We start from the raw sequence: 20,625 nt of genomic DNA, 5'->3' as shown, positions 1-20,625 counted from the left end.
TGTGTTTGGCATATCGAATACTCTCGGTAGCTTGCCAGGCTCTCCGAGAGGGGCGGAGGAATCAAACTCGGGTCGGCCATGTTGGCCGCTTGTAAGGCGAACGCCCTACCGCTTGTAAATGCACAGGTGTCTTATTTGTACAAAACAAACAGTTGTTCTCAGTTTAAAACTGTAGAAGATAAAGAAAAACGTATGCTCATTTGTGTCAAAATTTTAGAATCTGAAAGAAAAATTTAAAATTCAAATTACGTGATCAAAAAACAAGTAAAACCAACAAATTCTGGGAATTAATATGATAGGCATTGTATGAATGTTTTTAATAAATTAGTGCTGTGAAATAAATCAGTATTTAGCTAGTAAAATTGTATAGAAAAAATAAGCATAAACCATGATCATATAATCTGTATTGAAAGAAGTGTAAATGACTAGTAAACACAAGAGCAATTTCCTTTTTTAAAATTTTTTTTGTTTCATTAGTGAAACACCATGAGGTACAGCTGTAGACTTACAAGTTGTTGTGCTTGGGTTTCAGTAATACAATGATCGGGTACCCATCCCAGCACCAGTGCCCATTCTCCACTCTAAACAATCCCAGTATCCCTCCCAACCCCCATCCCCATCCCACCCTGCCTCTTTGGTAGGGCACTCCCTTTTGTTCTGTCTCTCCCTTTGGGTGCTGTGGTCTGCAGAAGAGACATTGGGTGGCAATCCTGTTCGGGCCTTAGACTACTTTCAGCAGGCATCTCCCTTCCTGGGCAGATCTTCCCAGCACCCTTTATTGGGTGCTCCCTTCTCTATCTGCACTGCCTTTACCCCTAGAGAATGCAGCTGGCCTCTAAGCCATGGAGTGAACAACCTGATATTTATCACAGCTGTTCTTGGTTGTTAGTCTCTTATTTTGTTACTTTATGTTACCCAGATGAATGCAACCTTTCTATGTCTGTCCCTCTCTTTCTGACTCATTTCGCTTAGCATACTATTTTCCATGTAGTACCACACAAGAGCAATTTTCAAGCTCACTAGTAGACAAAGAGCACAAATTAACATGAGAAATTAAAATTTCCCCACAAATTACAAATATTTAAAAATCAGGTAATATCTTTTCCTAAAGATGATCAATATATCCTAGATATATCAAAGAATCTAAGAAAAAGTATGCCATGAATGTATAAAATATATTCAGATAATTTATTTGATTGGACCCCAGACTTAGTATAGGGATTAAAGCAATTACCATGCACACAGTCAACCCAAATTAATGGCTGGCTCCACCAGGAATGACCCTTGAGCACAGAGTCAGAAGTCCCAAGCACCACATACTATGGCCCAAATACCCCACAAAAGCAGAAATATAATTTATCACTTATTACTATAAAATACAAATGTATTATAAAGTCCATTGTAAAATGCATTATAATTTTTTAAAATGTATCACAATGTACAGATTTCTATACCACACATATCACTACTTAGACAATGTAAGTAAATACTATTAAAAAACCATCTTCTTGGTCAATAGCAAACTATCTAATAATTTTGGGGGCTTTCAAAAATTATACAGGAATTAGCACCCTTAACCTCTATGTTACTCAAGTATGAGTTATATGTTTTTCTTTTCTTCCTTTTTTGTGGTGAAGGGAGCGCACCCATATGTGCTCCGGGCTCACTTTTGACTCTGTATGCAGAGATCACTTCTGGAAGGCTCAGGATTCTGGGGATTTAACTCAGATTCGCTGCATACAAACCCTCTACAAATTGCACTAACTATGTGGCCCATATGTTTCTTTTTAAATAACATTTTAATAAAACATTTTAAATAAAATTTTTAAAAAACATTTTTAATGAAATATTTCATTAAAAAGATTAATGTAGAGAAATACTCTTTTAATGATTAAAGTAAATTTAAAAATTACAATAATACTTGGTAAAGCATAGGAACACAGCAGAAATATATGATGAAATATATGATGGTATATATCTTATTTGTAAATTTGTAACTGTAACACATTGTCCTTTTCCATTTCAAGGATGAGATGAATCCATAGAGTAGATTCGTTCACTCACAATACTATATTCTCTCCTGGATGCTTTTTAAAACTACTTGCCAATGTGCCTGTTTCTAAACTTTTTGAGTAATATAGCCCTGTTTGCTATTGTTAGATCTTTCTCTTGTTTTATTTTTACTTTATGTTCCAATCTTAATAGTATCACCATCTACTCAGTCAACCTAGCTAAACCCTAAGGTTTCTTCCACTTTCTCCTGCACAAGTTTCTGCTTTCTGACAAAAGGGAGGACTTCGAAATGCTGACATAAATCTAATAACCAGGGCCGCAGGAGATAGTGTAGTGCTTATGGCACTTGTCTCACATGCTCTCAATTTGACTCCCAGCACCACCTGATTGCCAGAGTATCAAAGACTGTATAGCCTCAGAGGACCCCAAGCACCATGGACACGTTTTCTGAGAATTGCCTGTGGGGCCCCCACACCTCCTGAGCATTGCTTTAGAGACTCTCTCAGCAACCAAAAAATATATAATGTCAGAGAAACATGTACTTGTCTTAAATAGGGACCCTCACTTTTGGTGAGTTTCACAAGGAAATATTGCATGAAAACGTAAATCAAAGATCAGGGGAGACAGTGTAAATCATGTGAGTACAGATCATATATTTGGTGAAATGTGTTAAGATTCAGATGCCCTAGTCTTCGCACCAGGGATATTCCTTCAAAAACACCCCCATTTTACTGGAAGGGTGCTAGAACATTATATGACTGAAACTCAATTATGAGCAACCTTGTAACTGTGTATCTCTTGGTGATTCTAATTATTAAAGTAATTTTTTTTAAATGCACCCATCAAAGTTTCCTTTTTACCACTAAATGGGAAAGATACTTTCTAATACTTATCCTCACCAAAAGCTCAACAGAGTGTGACGATTGCCAAAAAATGTCCTCCCTTGCATTTTTGTCATGATACTTATTAATACTTAACTCTTCGTTTTTTTCCCTCTTCTCATGCCAAATCTTTAGTCTCCCTTGCAAGCTCCTCAAACATTATCCATTCAACATTGTTGCTCTTTGCCACTGCTTCTCTTGACTTCTTGTCCATGAACTGATTCTGAAACATAACATACCTGAAATTACAGTATTCATGCCAGAGACAAGCATTGATGTATCTTTCGGTTTAGCATTCTTCAAGCTATTGGCACACAGGTGAGTAACATTTTTTTTCCTACTGAGAACACAAAAATAGATATGCTGGTTTTCAAAGTTCTATCAATAGTCTGAGCTACCAATTAAGGATATATATTTTTAAATTTTTATTGAATATCTGTGAGATAGACCATTACAAACTATTCATAATTTGCTTCCTGTCATGCAACGATCCAACATGCTTCTCTCCACTAGTGTAAATTTCCCACCACCAATGTCCCTGGTTCCCTACAACATCCCCCAACACCCTACCCCACCCCCAGCCTGTCTCTATGGCAGGCTCTTTAAATTCTTTCTCTCTCCTTTTAATTTTTTGCATTATTGTTCTCATACAGGTACTAAGAGGTCATCATGTTTGTTCAAGGAATTTAGTATTTTTATTGGGGGTGTCACATCCGGCGATGCTCAGGAGTTATTCCTGGCTCTGCACTCAGGAATTACTCCTGGCGGAGCTCAGGGAACCATATGGGATGCTGATATTCGAACCCGGGTCTGCCGCATGTAAGGCAAACATCCTACCCACTGTGCTATCGCTTCAGCCCCGGAATTGAGTATTTTTATCAGGAAGGTAAGGCTGGAGTTGCTTTGAGGTATGGACATGACTGCTGCGGCTTCCATAAGTACAGGGCAGTGAGGGTGGGCTGCCCATCCTGACTCAGAGAAAGCCTAGAGATTTCAGTCACAAAACCCGCATATCCGAAATTTCAGCTATTATATTTCAGTGAAATCCATCCTGAGTCAATGTAAAGAGACTAGGGCATGGTGGAGATTTTGGTTTGTGGGAGCAAGTGGCTGCCCTGAGTTCTGGTTGCGTGGGCAACAAACTAACCTGCCTCAATCCGATTTACCCTAGTATGTTCTGCCCTGTGCAGGTCCAAGGTTAACTGTGACTTTTGATCTCTTTCAAGATTTATTTATGGGTCACTTATGCAAGACCAATACATTAGCTTGTATAGCTGAGCCAGGGGTGGTTTGTGAACATGACTCCCACATATCTTTTGGGAGTTTAATTTCTTGGGAAACTTAGTCCTAAGGTGTTGGGATCCAGCCAGAGGCACAGTGGAAATCTGGGGTTATCAGGCAGCATGATGGCACCATTAGACTGTAGATGCACTCACCTCGAGGGTGCAGGTTGACTTCCTGGAGGCACTGCACCCCCAGACTAACAAATATTCATTGAATTAATGAACGAATAATCAACATTTTCAAAATATGTCACTTTATTGCATTTTAGAAGGGTAACTTCTAACAGGGAAATCATTTTCATGGTATAATCAAGACCTCCGGTTCATTCTTAACATATTTAATAAAAGCTACACATTTTGGAAATTCATACAAAGAAATTCTTTATATTATCTGTCTTCATAATCTACTTGTAAATTACTCAGATATCACCGTTTATACCACTGTTCTTAGCATAGAAATTTACATATAGAAAATGTTTAGTAAAAATTCATTTTGGGGGCTGGAGCAATAAACAGGGTGTAGGACGTTTGCCTTGCACGCAACCAAACTAAGTTCGATTCCCAGCATCCCATACGGTCCCTCGAGTACCGCCAGGAGTAATTCCTGAGTGCATGAACCAGGAATAACTCCTGAGCATCGCAGGGTGTGACCCAAAAAGAAAAAAATTCATTTTGGCACTTCTGTTGAATATAGTACTGGAAGTACTTGCAATAGGAGTTATATAAAAAAAGATTTTAAGGGCAGTCATGTAGGAAAAGTAGAAATCAGGCTCTCACTATTCACAGAAGATGTGATACTATATTTAGAGAATTCTAAAACCTCTACCAAAAAACTCCTAGAAACAATAGATTTATATGGTAAAGTTGCAGGCTATAAAATCAATACCCAAAAGTCTATGGCTTTTCTATATGCAAATAATGAGAGAGAAGAGAGTGACATGAAGAAAGCAACCCATTCACAGTCATGCCTCAGAAAATCAAGTATCTCAGAATCACCTTAACTAAGGAAGTGAAGGACCTATACAACAGAAAATAAGAGGACACGAAGAAATGGAAACATATCTCCTGCTTATGTATTGAGAGAATTAACATTGTCAAAATGACAATACTCCCCAAAGCATTGTACAAATTCAATGTGATCCCTATAAAGATACCCATAATATGCTTCAAAGAAGTTTATCAATCACTCCTGAAATTCATATGGAACAACAAACGCCCACGAATAGCTAAAGCAATTCTTGGGACAAAGACGATGGGAGGCCTCACCTTCCCCAACCTCAAACTCTACTACAAAGCGATAATAATTAAAACAGCATGGTACTGGAACAAAGGCAGAGCCGCCGACCAATGGAACATCATTGAATATACTGACACACACCTTCAAATATATGTTCATCTAATCTTTGATAAGGGAGAAATAAATGTGAAGTGGAGCAAGAAAGACTTCTTTAACAAACGGTGCTGGAAAAACTGGACAGCGACATGCAATAAAATGGGCTCAAACCTCTACCTAACAGCAAGCACAAAAGTCAGATGAAAATGGGTCAAAGACCTCAACATCAGAACAGAATTCATCAGGTACATTGAAGACAAGGTGGGCAAAACCCTCCACGACATTGAAGCTAAAGGTATCTTCAAAGATAACATGCCACTGGCCAAAAAAGTGAAAACAGAGATGAACAAAGGGGACTATCTTAAATTAAGTAGCTTCTGCACCTCAAAAGAAACAGTGACCAGAATACAAAGACAATCTACAGAATGGGAAAGGATATTCACCCAATGCCTATGTAATAAGGGGTTGATATCAACAATATACAAGGCTCTGGTTGAACTCTACAAGAAGAAATCATGCAACCCCATCAGAAAATGGGATGATGAAATGAACAGTAACTTTCTCAAAGAAGATACCAAATGGCCAAAAGGCACATGAAAAATGCTCTTCATCACTAATCATCAGGGAAATGCAGGTACAACCAACAAAGAGATATCACGTCACACCACTGAAACTGACCCACATCCAAAAGAACAAAAGCTACCGGTGTTGCCGTGGATGTGGGGAAAAAGGGACTCTCCTTCACTGCTGGTGGAAATGCAGACAGGTTCAGCCGTTTTGGAAAACAGTATGAACGGTTCTCCGAATACTAGAAATTGAGCTCCCATTTGACCCAGCAATATCACTCCTGGAAATATAGCCTGGAGAGGCAAAAAAGTACAGCCGAAATGACATATGCACTTGTATGTTCATTGCTGCACTGTTCACAATAGCCAAAATCTGGGGAAAAAAACCCCTAGTGCCCAAGAACAGATGACTTGTTAATGACACTTTGTTTCATCTACACAGTGGAATTCTATGCAGCTGTTAGAAAATAAGAAGTCATGAAATTTGCGTAAAGTGGATCAACATAGTAAGTGAAATGAGTCAGAAAGATATGGACAGACATCGAAAGATTGTACTCATCTGTGGAATATAAAGTAACAGAATAAGAGACTAATACCCAAGAATAGAGTGATAAGGACTAGGAGGTTTGCTCCAGGCCTTGGAAGCCGACATCACATGCTGGGGGGAAAGGCAGCTCAGATAGAGGCCAGAACACCAACTAAAGGGTATTTGGAGGACCCGCTCTGGGTGGGAGATGCATGCCAAAAGTAGGCCATAGAGCCATTCTTTCTGCCCCACCAAGATCACGATTTGACCCCCACAAGAGGCTATCCGGCACGACCACAGCACCAGAGGCACGTGGATCCAATTCGGAACCCAGAGGCTTTTGGCAGAAAAGTGACTAAACTATGCATTAAGCTACGGCACCATTCTCCCTCAGGTGGGAAAGGGTATTTGTCGCTTCTGCCTTTCTCCCCCCTGGCGGCACGATGCCCACCACCTCAGAGATTATTGGACAGCCAGGTATGAGCTAGGGTGACAGGGCAACTACGGCCTCGTGGGATTGGGGGTGAGGGGTAAAACCAGCCCATTCGTCCTGCCAGCCAAGACCATGAGTTGCCCACCACGAGTGGCTCTCTGGCATGCCATGGCCCCAGAGAACAAAAGAGAATGCCCTGCCACAAAGGCATGTTTGGGGGCATGGTGGGAGGAATACTGGTATCATGCACCAGTTACATCTCCATTCGTCCTAGCCCTGAGATTTTAGCAAGTGCCACATTGGAGGTTTTTTCACGGTCAGGGAAATGAGATACTTCATTGTTACTGGGTTTTGGCATATAGAACACACCACGGGTAACTTGCCAGTCTCTGCCATGTAGGCAAGATACGCTTGGTAACCTGCCATGTTCTCCGAGAAAGAGAACTGGACAATATGAGCTGTTATCTTATCAACAAGATCCAGTATCTGGATCTTGGCCATTGATGGGATTACATGGCTCCAGAGGCAGTCCGTGGGTGTAACACTTAGCTACTGGAAGATGGGGGATCTGGATGGAGGAGGCCCATTCTTGGTCCAAGCAGTCTTGAATATCTCAGCCCCGGGTCCCGCACACCTGGGTTCCTCTGCCAGTTCCTTCATGCATGAGGCTCCTTCAAGTGTGGTGAGAGTGGTCTTAAGCATAACTATGGCTGGTTGCAGAGATCTTCAGCTGCCAGGTCTCTGCTCGGGGTGGTGAGGGAAACTCAACCCACCCCCTCCAAGGGGCCCCAGTGAGGAAAGCCAGGTGCGGCATCAGGAGACTGCCATTTCAGAGATATTTGGACTTAAATTTTGATCGAAAAGTACACATCATTCAAACAGTTGTATGTGCTTAGTAATAAAATATTACACACATGTTCAATCACCTAAGAAAGCTCATTCTGCTCAGAGAACTAGATTTTTAATTACAGGTCTGTTTTGCCCATGTGGAATGACTGAGAATCACTATGAGTAGATATAAAACTCACTATACACACAAAGATGCACACAGGTTACTTTGAGTCATCTGTGTTGTTAATGTGTCTGGGCCATTAAATTACATTGAGACCCTTTTTCTGTCCTTTACAGGAGCCTCATGAGTCTCACCTTCCCTTCAAGTTGAACTTGTAATAAAGTGGAATGAAATCATCAATATGCTTCTCACCTCTTCCTTCAGGAGAAAAATCCTACTTACTTTCAAGGTGGTCAAGGTGCGGACAACGCCATCCACCGTTTTCTGGAGATGTACACGGGACCGAGGTGAGAATAGCAAAAGGCTCCAGTTTAATTTTCTTAATGAAGATTTCAGGGAAGAGCATTAAACAACACTGATTCTCCATCTTCCAAAAGGATTATTTTGCAAAACTGATGCCCTGGGTATGGTAAAAGATAATATGGTAAAAACCATACTTTTCCTTCTGGGACATTAATGTTCTAAATTTATCACTTCAAGATGCTTTGAAATACCTTCCTAGATTGGGAATCACTGTCTGCCATAGGAGTGAGTAAGGACAAAACTCAAAGAAATCAGAAGAGAAAAATAGGGGAAAAAATCAGCTCTTATACTCAGTTTGGCAACACATATACTAAAATTGAAATGATATAGAGATTAGCATGATCCTTACACAGAGATGACAGGCCAACTTGTAAAGTGTTCCATATTTTTGTTGCATTAAGAATTAACAGGGCTACTTTAAGCTAAGACAAGCCCCACAAGTACTCCAAATTTCGACATAAAGATAGCAAAAATCCCCATCACAATGATCTCTATCAATGTCAATGGACTAAATGCACCAATTCAGAGGCACAGGATGAAATAGAAAACTGAACCCAACATTCTGCTGCCTGGAAGAAACACATCTGAATAATCAAAGCAACCATGGGCTCAAAGTCAAAGGCTAGAAAATGATTCTTCAAGAAAAGAACACCTCCAAAAAGCTGCAGTGGCAATACTAGTATCAGACCACATGGACTTCAGGCTAAAGGTTATAAGAGACAGTGAAGGTCATTTCTTAATGATCATGGAATCTGTACATCAGAAAGAACTCACCCTCCTCAATGTATATGCTCCTAATGACAGATCAGCAAAATACGTAAAAACAACTTCTAATAGACTTAAAGAAAAACATTGATAGCAACACAATGCTAGATGGAGATTTCAACAGTACTTTCTCACTTCTCAATAGATCAAACAGACAAAAACTCGGCAAGAAAATATTTTATTTGAGGGAAGTAATAAACAACCATTGGTGTAGAGAAGAAATCAAAGAGGAAATAAAAAGATTCCAGAAAAAATGACAACGAGGAACTACCAGAACTTGTGGGACAGAGCAAAAGCAGTTCTAAGAGGAAAGTTTATAGCTCCGCCAGAATTCAACTGGAAGAAAGAAAGGGCCTACAAAAATAACTTACAGCTCAAGATTTTGGAAAATGACCAAGAAAAGGAGTCCAAACTAGCCAGGAGGAAAGAAATAATAAAACCTGGAGAAGAAATCAATGAGACATAATCCCAAAATACAATTCAGAAGACCAACAAAAGCAAGACATGGTTCTTTGAGAAAATAAATAAGATCAGTAAACTACTAGCAAGACTCACAAAGAAGAAAAGAGAAAGAATCCTAATAAACCGAATCAGAAATGCAAAGGGGGACATCATAATAGAAACTACAAAATCCATAGGATCATCAGAGATTATTTTGAGAATATTTAAAGCAGGAAATGAGAGAATCTTGAATAAATTGATAAATTACTGGATTCCAATTACCTCCCAAGGCTGAACCAAGAATATTTTGAAAACTCGAACCCATCACTACAAGGAAATTGAAATGATAATCAAAAGTATCCCCAAAAACAGGAGCCCAGGCCCAAATGGATTCACTAATGAAGTATTTCAAACCTTTCAAGAGGACCTACTGCCAACATTTTTTAAGATTTTCCAGGAAATTGAAGAAACAGAAATACTCCCAAACAATTTCTATGAGACAAAGATCACCCTGATATTCAAATCAGACAGAGAAACCACAAAAAAGAAAATTACAGACCTATTTCTTTGATAAATACAGATGCAAAGATCCTCAAGATTATACCAGCAAAGAGAAATCAGAAACTCAACAAAAGGTCACACTCTATGACCAAGTAGGTTTATCTTGGGGATGCAAGGATGGCTTAACATTCTCAAGTCAATCAACAGAATACACCATCTCAATAAAATAAAGATAAAAATCATATGATAATATCAATAGATGTAGATAAAGCATTTGATGAGATCCAGCACCCATTCATGATGAAAAACTCTCAACAAAATGGGAGTCGAAAGTACTTTCCTCCATCTAGTCAAAGCAAACTACTACAAACCCACACCAAGCATTATTCTCAATGGGGAAAAACTAAAGGCTTGGAGAAAAATCAATGAGCTAGATTCCCAAAATACAATCAGGCACAAAACAAGTTACCCACTCTCACCACTCCTATTCAACATAGTACTTGAAATATTTGCCATATGATTTTGGTAAGAAAAAGATATCAAGGGCATCCAGATAAAAAAAGGAAGAACTCAAGCTTTTACTATTTGGAGATGACATGATAGTATTCTTAGAAAATCCCAAAAAATCTACCAAAAAGCTCCTGGGAATAATAGATTTGTTTACTAAAGTAGCATATTACAAAATCAATATCCAATAGCCCATGGCTTTCCCAAATACTATTAATGAAAGAGAAAAAAGAGATAGGCGAAAAACAAACCCATTCACAATAACCTCAGACAATCAAGTATACTAGAATCAACTAAAAAGGTTAAGGACCTATACCAAAAACACTCTACAAAACACTACTTCATGAAATAAAAGAGGATATGAGGAAATGGAATCACATCCCATGTTCATTGATTGAGAGGATTAACACTGTCAAAATGGCAATACACCCCAAAGCGCTATAAATATTTAATGCACTTTCTATAAGGATACCCATAACATTTTTCAAAGAAATAGATTAAACCCTCTTGAAACTCATACACAACAATAAACTCCCATGATGAGCTAAAGCAATCTTTGGTAAAAAGAAGAAGGGAACACCTTCCCCAACTTCAAACCCTACTAGAAAGTCGCAGTAATCAAATTAGCATGATATTCAGATAAAGAGAGTCCTCAGGTCAATGGAATATAGTCAAATATCCTGACGCTGGCCCTCAGATTATTATTACCTAATGTATCATAAAGGCTCAATAAATATGAAGTTGAGCAAGGAAGTCTCTTCAACAAGTGCTGCTGGGAAAACTGGTCAGCAACATGCAAAAAAAGTTTAACTCAGACCTCTTTATAGTGCCTGGCACAAAGTCAGATCAAATGAATTAGAGACCTCAATATCACACCTGAGTTCTTAAGATATATGAAGAAAAATGTGGGAAGATCCCTCCATGACATTAAAGCTAAGGGAAACTTCTAGAATGATACACCACTGACCAAGGAAGAGGAAGTGAAGATAACCAAATGAGACTACATTAAACCAAGAAGTTTCTGCAACTCAGAAAAAATGGTGACCATGATAAAAAGACAGCCCTCATAATGGGGGAAAATTATTTATGCAATATCCATACAATTAACCCCTTATTGTATATAACCCAAGATATATATGGCACTGGTAGAACTTTATGAGAAAAAGACATCCAACCCCACCAAAACATGAGGAGAAGAAACGAACAGAAACTTCCTCAAAGAATAAATACAAATGACCAAAAAACAGAGGTAAAATTTTCTACATCACGAATCATCAGGGAGATACAAATCCAAACAGCAATGAGATATCTCACACCACAGAGATTGACACACATCAAAAAGAACAAGAGCAACCAATGTCAGCATGGAAGTGGGGAGAAAGGGTCTCTTCTTCACTGTTGGTGGGGATGCCGATTGGTTCAGCCTTTTCGGAAAACGATATGGGTATTTCTCAGAAAGCTACAAATTGAGCTTCCATGAATCCAGCAATACCACTTTGGCAATATACTCCCAGGCCCCAAAACACACAGCAGAAATGCTATCTGCACTTCTATGTTCATTGCAGCACTATTCACAATAGTGAGAATCTGCAAACAACTTGTATGCCCAAGAATTCTCAATGATTAGTTAGAGAAACTATGGTATATCTAAACAATGGAATACTATGCAGCTGTTAGTGAAAATGAAGTTATGAAGTATGCTTATAAATGGATGTACATGAAGAGTATCATGCTGAGTGTGATGAGTCAGAAGGAGACAGACAGATATAGGATTACATTCATTTGTGGGATATGAAAAAACATAACTTTAGATTAATACCTTAGGACAGTAGAAATAAGGGCCAGGATGATTGGTCCACTGTTAGAAGCCTACCTTATGGGCTGCGGGAGATGGCAGTTGGGATCGAGAAGAGACCACTATGACAAAAATAGTTGGAAATGATGATGCTGGAAAAGAACTGTGAAGTGAAAATAGGTAAAGGAAGAAACATGGTAACCTATCAGTTGCTGTGTTGTAAACCATGATGCCTGAAAAGGGAGAGATCGGTAGATAGGTAGATAGGTAGAAGAAAGGGAGAGACAGGGGGCGGGGGTGAGGAGAGAGAGAGGGAGTGAAAGGATTTCAGGGGGAAAACTGGGGACACTGTAGGTGGGAAATGTTCACTGATGGAGCAATGGGTCTTGGAACACTGTATGACTGAAACCTACTCATGAACAGCTTTGTATCTCTTTATGTCCCAGTGATTCAGTCAATCACTCAATGGTGATTCAGTCAACCAGTCATGGTGATTCAGTCAATCACTCAATCAATCAATAAGTAAATAAATAAAAATCAACTCTTTGGGCCCAACCATACCTAGAGGGTACTCCAGATTTATAGGTACATGAATCAAGTATCTTCTTAGTTTAAAATGAGTGTGGTATGAGTTTGTCACTTTCAAACATAAGAATTCTGATTAATCACCATGGAATGTTTGTTTAATATAATGTTTTCTGAATAATTTTTATGAGACAAGATCTGTGAATAAAACCTTCAAGTGAAGAAAACGACATTCAATTATTTCTGTCACTTATTCATTTATTCAATTATTATTATCGAGAATAGGATTCAGGTGAGAAAACAAGAAATATTTTACTTATAGCATGAACCTCTAATGTCTGGACTGCAAATTTCTAACATCTTTAGAATGGCTATAATATAGCTAGTTCTGCTTGAGAAATAATTGACTTCTGTCCAATATTCTGAATTTTGCCTTATTGTGTGGCCTGAATAAGTACTTCTATGAATAGAAATTATTAATTATCATTAGAACCCACTTGAATGTTAACAATAGTGTGATTTATATTTTAATCTAATTACTTTTTCTAAAAGAGATAAATTTGGATGTGGCAGATTGAATCCAATTGAGTCCTGAAGAGGTCAGGGAGTAAATGAAAATTATAAGAAGAATTTGATGAATTGGAGGAGGGGAAGGGCTTAAAGGCCAACATATTTCACCACCTGAATTTAATAAAATTTATTTATTACATTCTCATAATGAATGACAGCATCACTTGGTACAGTAGTTCAGGTGAAATATAGGATTTTTCTAAGAAAACACACACACGGATACATGCACACACACTCATTCTCTTTCTCTCTCTCTCTTTCTCTCTCTCTCTTTCTTACTCACACATGCATGCATGAATTCTTATAAACTCAACATTCTCACACAATAGCACTCATAAACACACACACTTATAATCTCTTCCCATCTTTCCACCCTCCCCTGCAGTCCACACCACCCCTGATCCCTATCTCCAGCTACTTAAATACATGCTACCCATCTACAGTTTTCATCCAAGCAATTCCTAAAGAAACAACAAAAGTGTTCATGTGTGTACAGATTTACTCATTTTATTTTGCCTCTTTTATATACCTTAGGCATTCAACATTTTAAAAACGCAATCCTGTTTATTATAGAATATACCACTGCCACTACAAGCTACTAAGAGAAAAATAAATTATCAAAGAAGCTACACAACAGTCCTCAATTTTCTTGTTTGGTATCAATTAACCTCTAACAAGTTTTATAATAGGTTGGGTCCAAAATGCTGCTGCGTGTCAGTATTTCCTAGGGCACTATCTTGAGAATCCAAGTATGGAAACCCTTGCTCATAGCATTGTCACTCCCGGTGTGGGTGTGGGCAGCAGCATTGATGGTACCTGACCAATTTTTTTTTATGCATTGCCTCACTTTTTATTTTTTTTAATGCTTATTACTGAAACACCATGAGGTACAGTTGTAGACTTACAAATTTTTGTGCTTGGGTTTCAGTTATACAATGATCCAGTACCCATCCCTCAATCAGTGCCCATTCTCTGTCATTTATATATTTTTTTAATTTTTGTTAGTGAAACACCATGAGGTATAGTTATAGATTTACAAATTTCTGTGCTTGGGTTTCAATTGTACAATGATCAAATACCCATCCCTCCACCAGTGCCCATTTTCCACCACCACGGGTCCCAGTGTCCCTCCCACCCCCTATCCCCCCATCCCACCATGCCTTTGTGGCAGGGCATTCCCTTTTGTTCTCTCTCTCCTTTTGGGTGTTGTGGTTTGCAAAAGAGGCATTGACTGGCAATCATGTTGGTCTATACTCTACTTTCAGAATGCTTCTCCAATCCTGGGAGGATCCTCCAAACACCCTTTATTTGGTGCTCCTTACTCTATATGAGTTCCCTTTCCCCCTAGAATGTGTGGCTGGATTCCAAACCATGGAGCAAAACTCCTGGTATTAATCTCACTGGCCACGTTTTGAATGAAAGCTGGTGTCTCTGGTTCCATGCCAAACAATTTAAACAAGCATCTGCAATAAAGGTTCCCCACTTATTTTGTGAAATGAGAGTCTTTCTTAAGAGCCTTTCAGACTGGAGTGATAGCTCACTGGAACGACTGTGGACTTTGCCTGTAAAAGAAGCAGACTCATTTCCTGGCACAACATAGAGCAACACTGGAAGAGACCCTTGAGCCAAAGCAGCACCAGAACATGACTGGATGTGTCCCCAAAGAACCAATAATCATCAGAACATCTAGTTAGAGTAACCGTCAACAAAATAGTGCCTCTTTTCTCCATTCATAATACTCAAAGTTCTGACTGCAATATCATTAAGAATACTAAATAGTTCCTGTAAATTTTATTCTTCTTCACATATATTTACTCTAAAATAATTTATATTTCGTTTTAAACTACAGGTAAAAAAGTAAAATTATAACTTTTATAAAAAATTAAAAATAACGCCTATACATAGCCAGGTAAGATTCAAAAAATAAAAAAGCAAGCAAGCAAGCAAGCAAGCAAGAAAGAAAGAAATTAAAACTTAAAAACAATGTTGTTTCCAGTGCTAAGGATCAATCACAGATCATCATACAATGGAAGGCAAATTCTGAATCACTGAGTTATAACCCTGTTCTTAAATATTTACAAAGGTCTTATTTGATGTCTCATTACATTTTCTCTTTTTATTAAAAAATGCTTTTTGTAGTAGACCTGATTGCCACCTTACCTCCTACTTCATGACCTTTGCTTCTCTTGTATATTTTAAGATGCATATTATATTTTAATATAAATAAATATATATAAATAATTATAAAATATTGTATATTTTAATATATATCTTGTATATTATAAGACCCAGTTGTCACCTTATCCTTCCTAAATCCATGCTTTCCTTTGACAGACTTTCCAAGATCATGTATGGCTTGCTTTAACTTGGCATAAATGGAAACCTTATTTTCTGTATGCTCTCACGCTAGAGGTGATGATGTTTTTGATCCTGGAGAAGTCTTTTCTGGGGAGTTTTCTGGCTGTTTCTACTTGACTTCAAAATATCTAAAGGTAAGTCATCATCTTTTTTTTGTGTGTTTTTGGGTCACACCTGGCGATGCACAGGGGATACTCCTGGCTCTGCACTCAGGAATTACTCCTCACGGTGCTTGGGGGGACCATACAGGATGCTGGGAATCTATCCTGGGTAGGCCATGTGCAAGGCAAATGCCCTACCTGCTGCACTATAGCTCCAGCTCCCCCCCCCCCCCCATCCCCATAATTCATCATCTTGAGGGCCTCAGATTTTTACCTTTGATTTAGAAACTTCATCTTTACATTGACACAGTAAATTGATACCACAAAACCATTGAATGGCATGCTATAATGGTAGCAGCCATGAGCAAACATTGATAACCCATAAATTGGCATGAATGAATTCTGTCTCAGAGGCTTCACTTCTGAGGATCCCTGTCTGTTACGTATCCCAGGATCAGAATCTACATCAGGCCATGAGTAGAAATTAAAGGTAAAGGTAAAGGCCCTCCCGTTGATCGTCGATTTGCTCGAGCGGGCCCAGTAACGTCTCCATTGGAGACTTTGTTGTTACTGTGTCTGGCATATCGAATACTCTCGGTAGCTTGCCGGGCTCCCCGGGAGGGGCGGAGGAATCGAACTCGAGTTGGCCATGTTGGCCGCTTGTAAGGCAAACGCCCTACCCGCTGTGCTATCGCTCCAGAAATTGTCCAACCAAAAGCTAGCCTTCCACTGGGATCAGAATCCTTGATCCATCTAACTTGTAATTTTTCATTCATGACTTGTTGACCTTGTTTCAGTTGGAGACATCCAGAGCGTCAACACAGCTTCCCAGTAGTTTCCACAGGAAATCCAAATACCTAAGAATGTTATCATTTCTTACGCCACTGTTAAAGATTTTTTTGGAATCCCACGGTAAGATACTATCATTAATGTTATAATATTACTGTTCTCCATAGTCCAGATCTCCCGAAAGAACTCTCTACCCTTCTCACTACAAGCGCAGCCTCCCGTTTAAGATATCCTGAGCATACTTCTAATAGTGTCACTCAGGTTCTCCCCTAAAGTGCACAAGTTAAGTTCATACCACTCCAAGTTCTTTTTCCTAAACTACCAGAGTCGGCTTGGTCCTCAAATTTGTGTTCTCCCTTGAAGAAATACCGTGCTTCCTTTCTCCATGTCTCTCTTTGCTTGCCTTGTTAAACGAGTGTTCTCTCTTGAACATATATTCCATTCCACCCTACACCTGTTTCACAAGTTTCTAAGTGTTTTTCAATAAAATCCATTTTGCTTCACTAAACTAAATATTTTAAAGCACCAGAGCAATGTTAAAACCAATATTTGTATCTTTTAAACCACAAATTTTGAAAATGAAAGGTGGTAAAGCAATGGAATATTACTCAGTTGTATGAAGTGAAATCTTCTTATTATTTGATAAAAATGGATAACATGAGGATATTATGGTTAGTGACATAAATCAGGCAGAGAAAGATAGGCATCATACAAGTTCATGCATATGTAGCATATGGAGAAAACAAATTAAAAGAATAAAATGGGACAGACAAACGTCTAAATCATTATTTATATTCTATGATTTATAATTCAATTAATTATGGTTTGTCATACACATAATTCCAACATGACACTCCTCATTCTCTCAAAAAATAACCACTCCCTCTCCTCCAAACCCCCAGAATCCCTCCCTCCCAATCCCCTGACTCAATTGTGTGGATCAGTTCTCCCCTTACATTGCCCTTGAACCTTTGTTGCTACTTTGCTGTGTGTCTTTACATCCCATATATGAGAAAAATCTCTCTGTATCTGTTCCTTTCCTTAAGGATAACTTTACATGCATGATATCCTCTAGTTTCATCCAATGTTGAAAATTGCATAGTTTTGATCTTTTCAAAGCAATAAAAACAAACTATAGCACTATAAGACTATTTAGTTACCAGGAGGAAAGGTGTAATCAAAGTGGAAAAATTGAACAATGGTGAATGACAGAGTAGGCCTTTCAGTGGTGAGTGTAATGTGATACATGCATGTTGATTCTGCATAATCCTAAAATTTAAGCAGTTCTATAAAGTAATTATACATAACAAAAAGTATTTAAATAATTGACATTTATCTATGATTTTGACATATCTATTGTGTCAAACTATCAGAAATAAAAATAAAGTGAGATAGAGATATGGTGTATCACTATACTTTTAAATAAGAGAAGTGATGAAAATTTCTCTGTCTTGATAAACTGTCAAATAAATTGATTCCAAAATCAAATTTATATACTCAAGGAAAAATAAAAGTCAACCAACTTAATCTTTTGCCTTCACTCAGGTTCCCATCTATTGATCTCTGGCAGACAAAACAATTTGTATTTCATTTTATTTTTAGTTTTTATTAGTGAAACACCATGAGGTACAGTTGTAGATTTACCAATTTTTGTCCTTGGGTTTCGATTATACAATGATCAAATGCCCATCCCTCCGTCATTGCCCATTTTCCACCATCATGGATTCTAGTATCCCTCCCACACACATCCACCCATCCCACCATGCCTCTATGGCAGGGCATTCCCTTTTGCTCTCTCTCTCCTTTTGGGTCTTTTGGTCTGCAAAAGAGGCATTGAGTGGCAATCATGTTCTGTACATAGTCACAATTTTTATTTTCAAGGGATTTCTTGGCAGAGATTTGGCATTCTTTGCCAGCAACCAACTCGTTTTCTTCTGCTTTTTTTTATTAGAAATATATATTTATACTAAGACTGATTAGTCATGGCACCAAATTGACAAATGTCCCTGTTTTTACTTCAGTGCTGTTGACTACTTATCATATATTATTTGCAGTGGATAGAAAATAACTGCCCATAATTCTTGGGCTAATGAAAAATGTTTATTCTTCCCTTAGTTTGGAAAATCCCTGTCACTAGTATAGTGACATTCATCGAAATTTGTAAACAATGATTAATAAGAGGTAAACCATGACTGCCACTTCATGGAAGAATGGGCCTTCAGTAGACATCTTCTTTTGCAGAAGGATAGCTCTGGCCTGGGTGTGGGTAAAACATGAGAGCTGTGAGCTACTGGCAGTTAACACATGCTCTGAACTATGTGGTGACACTGCTGAGAAATGTGGAGAGCCCTGATTAGGTAGGGTCATGGGGGAGAATGGAATGATGAAAAGAAAGCAGAGCAACAGGACAAGGTGATAGATTCCTTTGTATAAAAGTTTTCATCTCTATTGTATCAATCTGTGAAAAAGAGAACCAGCTTCTTATCATTCTTTCTGGCAATACATTATACTTAAATAGTGCTTCAGGAAAAAAACGGTCCCCTAGTTAGTTAATATAGCCCAAATATCTGTGAGGTCTTTGAACTCTATGTATACACTGCTGATGACTTAAACTAATCTCACTATTTAAGTATCTAAACTGCTATGGTCTCACCATTTAACTCTCTAAACTCTGATGGCTCCAAATCTTCTAAGATCAACTTTCATCTCTTCCATGATATCCAGGATTCTCTTCCCAACCTTCAACTCTCCCTTTCTTTCTCCATCTCTCTACCAGCTATGCTTTCCATGCCAAAATTTGCTAAGACAAGCTTTCTTGAGATATTTACATAATTTGACTTCTCTTTTTTTAACATTTAGGCAATTTTGATTTACAAAGTCATTTATAATGGAGTTTTGTCATACAATATTCCAATTCTAATCACACCACCAGTGTCTTCATCCCTCGACCAACAAACGACCCATTTCGCCCTGCATTCCCACCGATTTCCTTGACGAACATATTTTGAAGTTTAACTATTGTACTTTGGGTTCCATACTTACAGTGGTTTTGGCATTGGTGGTTAAGATATACACCTCAACTTTTTCATGCTGGCCTTCCTAGATCAATGCCAAATTATACCATGTAGGGAAAATATATGAGAACAAATCATTAAGCTCCAATATTTTTCCTTTTTTTTCTTTTTATTAGTGAAACACCATGAAGTACAGTTGTAGATTTACAATTTTTTGTGCCTGGGTTTCTATTATACAATGATCAAATACCCATCCCTCCCCCAGTGCCCATTTTCTGCCACCGTGGATAATATCCCTCCCACCTCCACCCCCACCCCATCCCACCCTGCCTCTGTGGCAGGGCATTCCCTTTTGTTCTCTTTCTCCTTTTGGGTGTTGTGGTCTGCAAAAGAGGCATTGAGTGGCAAACATGTTCAGTCCATAGTCTACTTTCAACATGCATCTCCCCTCCTGGGTGGATCCTTCAAACACACTTTATTTGGTGCTCCCTCTCAATCTGAGCTGCCCTTTCCCCTAGAATGCCCAGCTGGCCTCTAAGCTATGGAGTAATGCTCCTGGTGCTGATCTCAGCTATTCTTGGGTATTAATCTCGTATTTTGTTACTTTATATCCCCCAGATGAATGCAATCTTTCTATGTCTATCCCTCTCTTTCTAACTCATTTCGCTTAGCATTATACTTTCCATATTGTACCAGTTGTATGTAAATTTTATGACTTCATCTTTTCTAACAGCTACATAGTACTCCATTGTATAGATGTACCAAAGTTTCTTTAACCAGTCATCTGTTCTTTGGCATTCAGGTTTCTTCCAGTTTCTGGCTATTGTAAAGAGTGCTGCAATGAACAAACAAGTGCAGATGTCACTTTGACTATACATTTTTGCCTCTCTGGGATATATTCCCAGGAGT

At 38.5% G+C, this 20,625-nt stretch overlaps 1 pseudogene; it reads left to right on the top strand.

The window, feature by feature from the left end:
• Positions 1–8,643: 8,643 nt before the first annotated feature.
• Positions 8,644–8,740, top strand: LOC130016132 (uncharacterized; annotated as a pseudogene).
• Positions 8,741–20,625: the final 11,885 nt, after the last annotated feature.

This window comes from Sorex fumeus, unplaced genomic scaffold (genome assembly GCF_029834395.1).
Source record: "Sorex fumeus unplaced genomic scaffold, SorFum_2.1 ptg000146l, whole genome shotgun sequence".
Taxonomy (NCBI): Eukaryota; Metazoa; Chordata; class Mammalia; order Eulipotyphla; family Soricidae; genus Sorex; species Sorex fumeus.
This window is presented reverse-complemented; position numbering and strand designations above follow the sequence as displayed.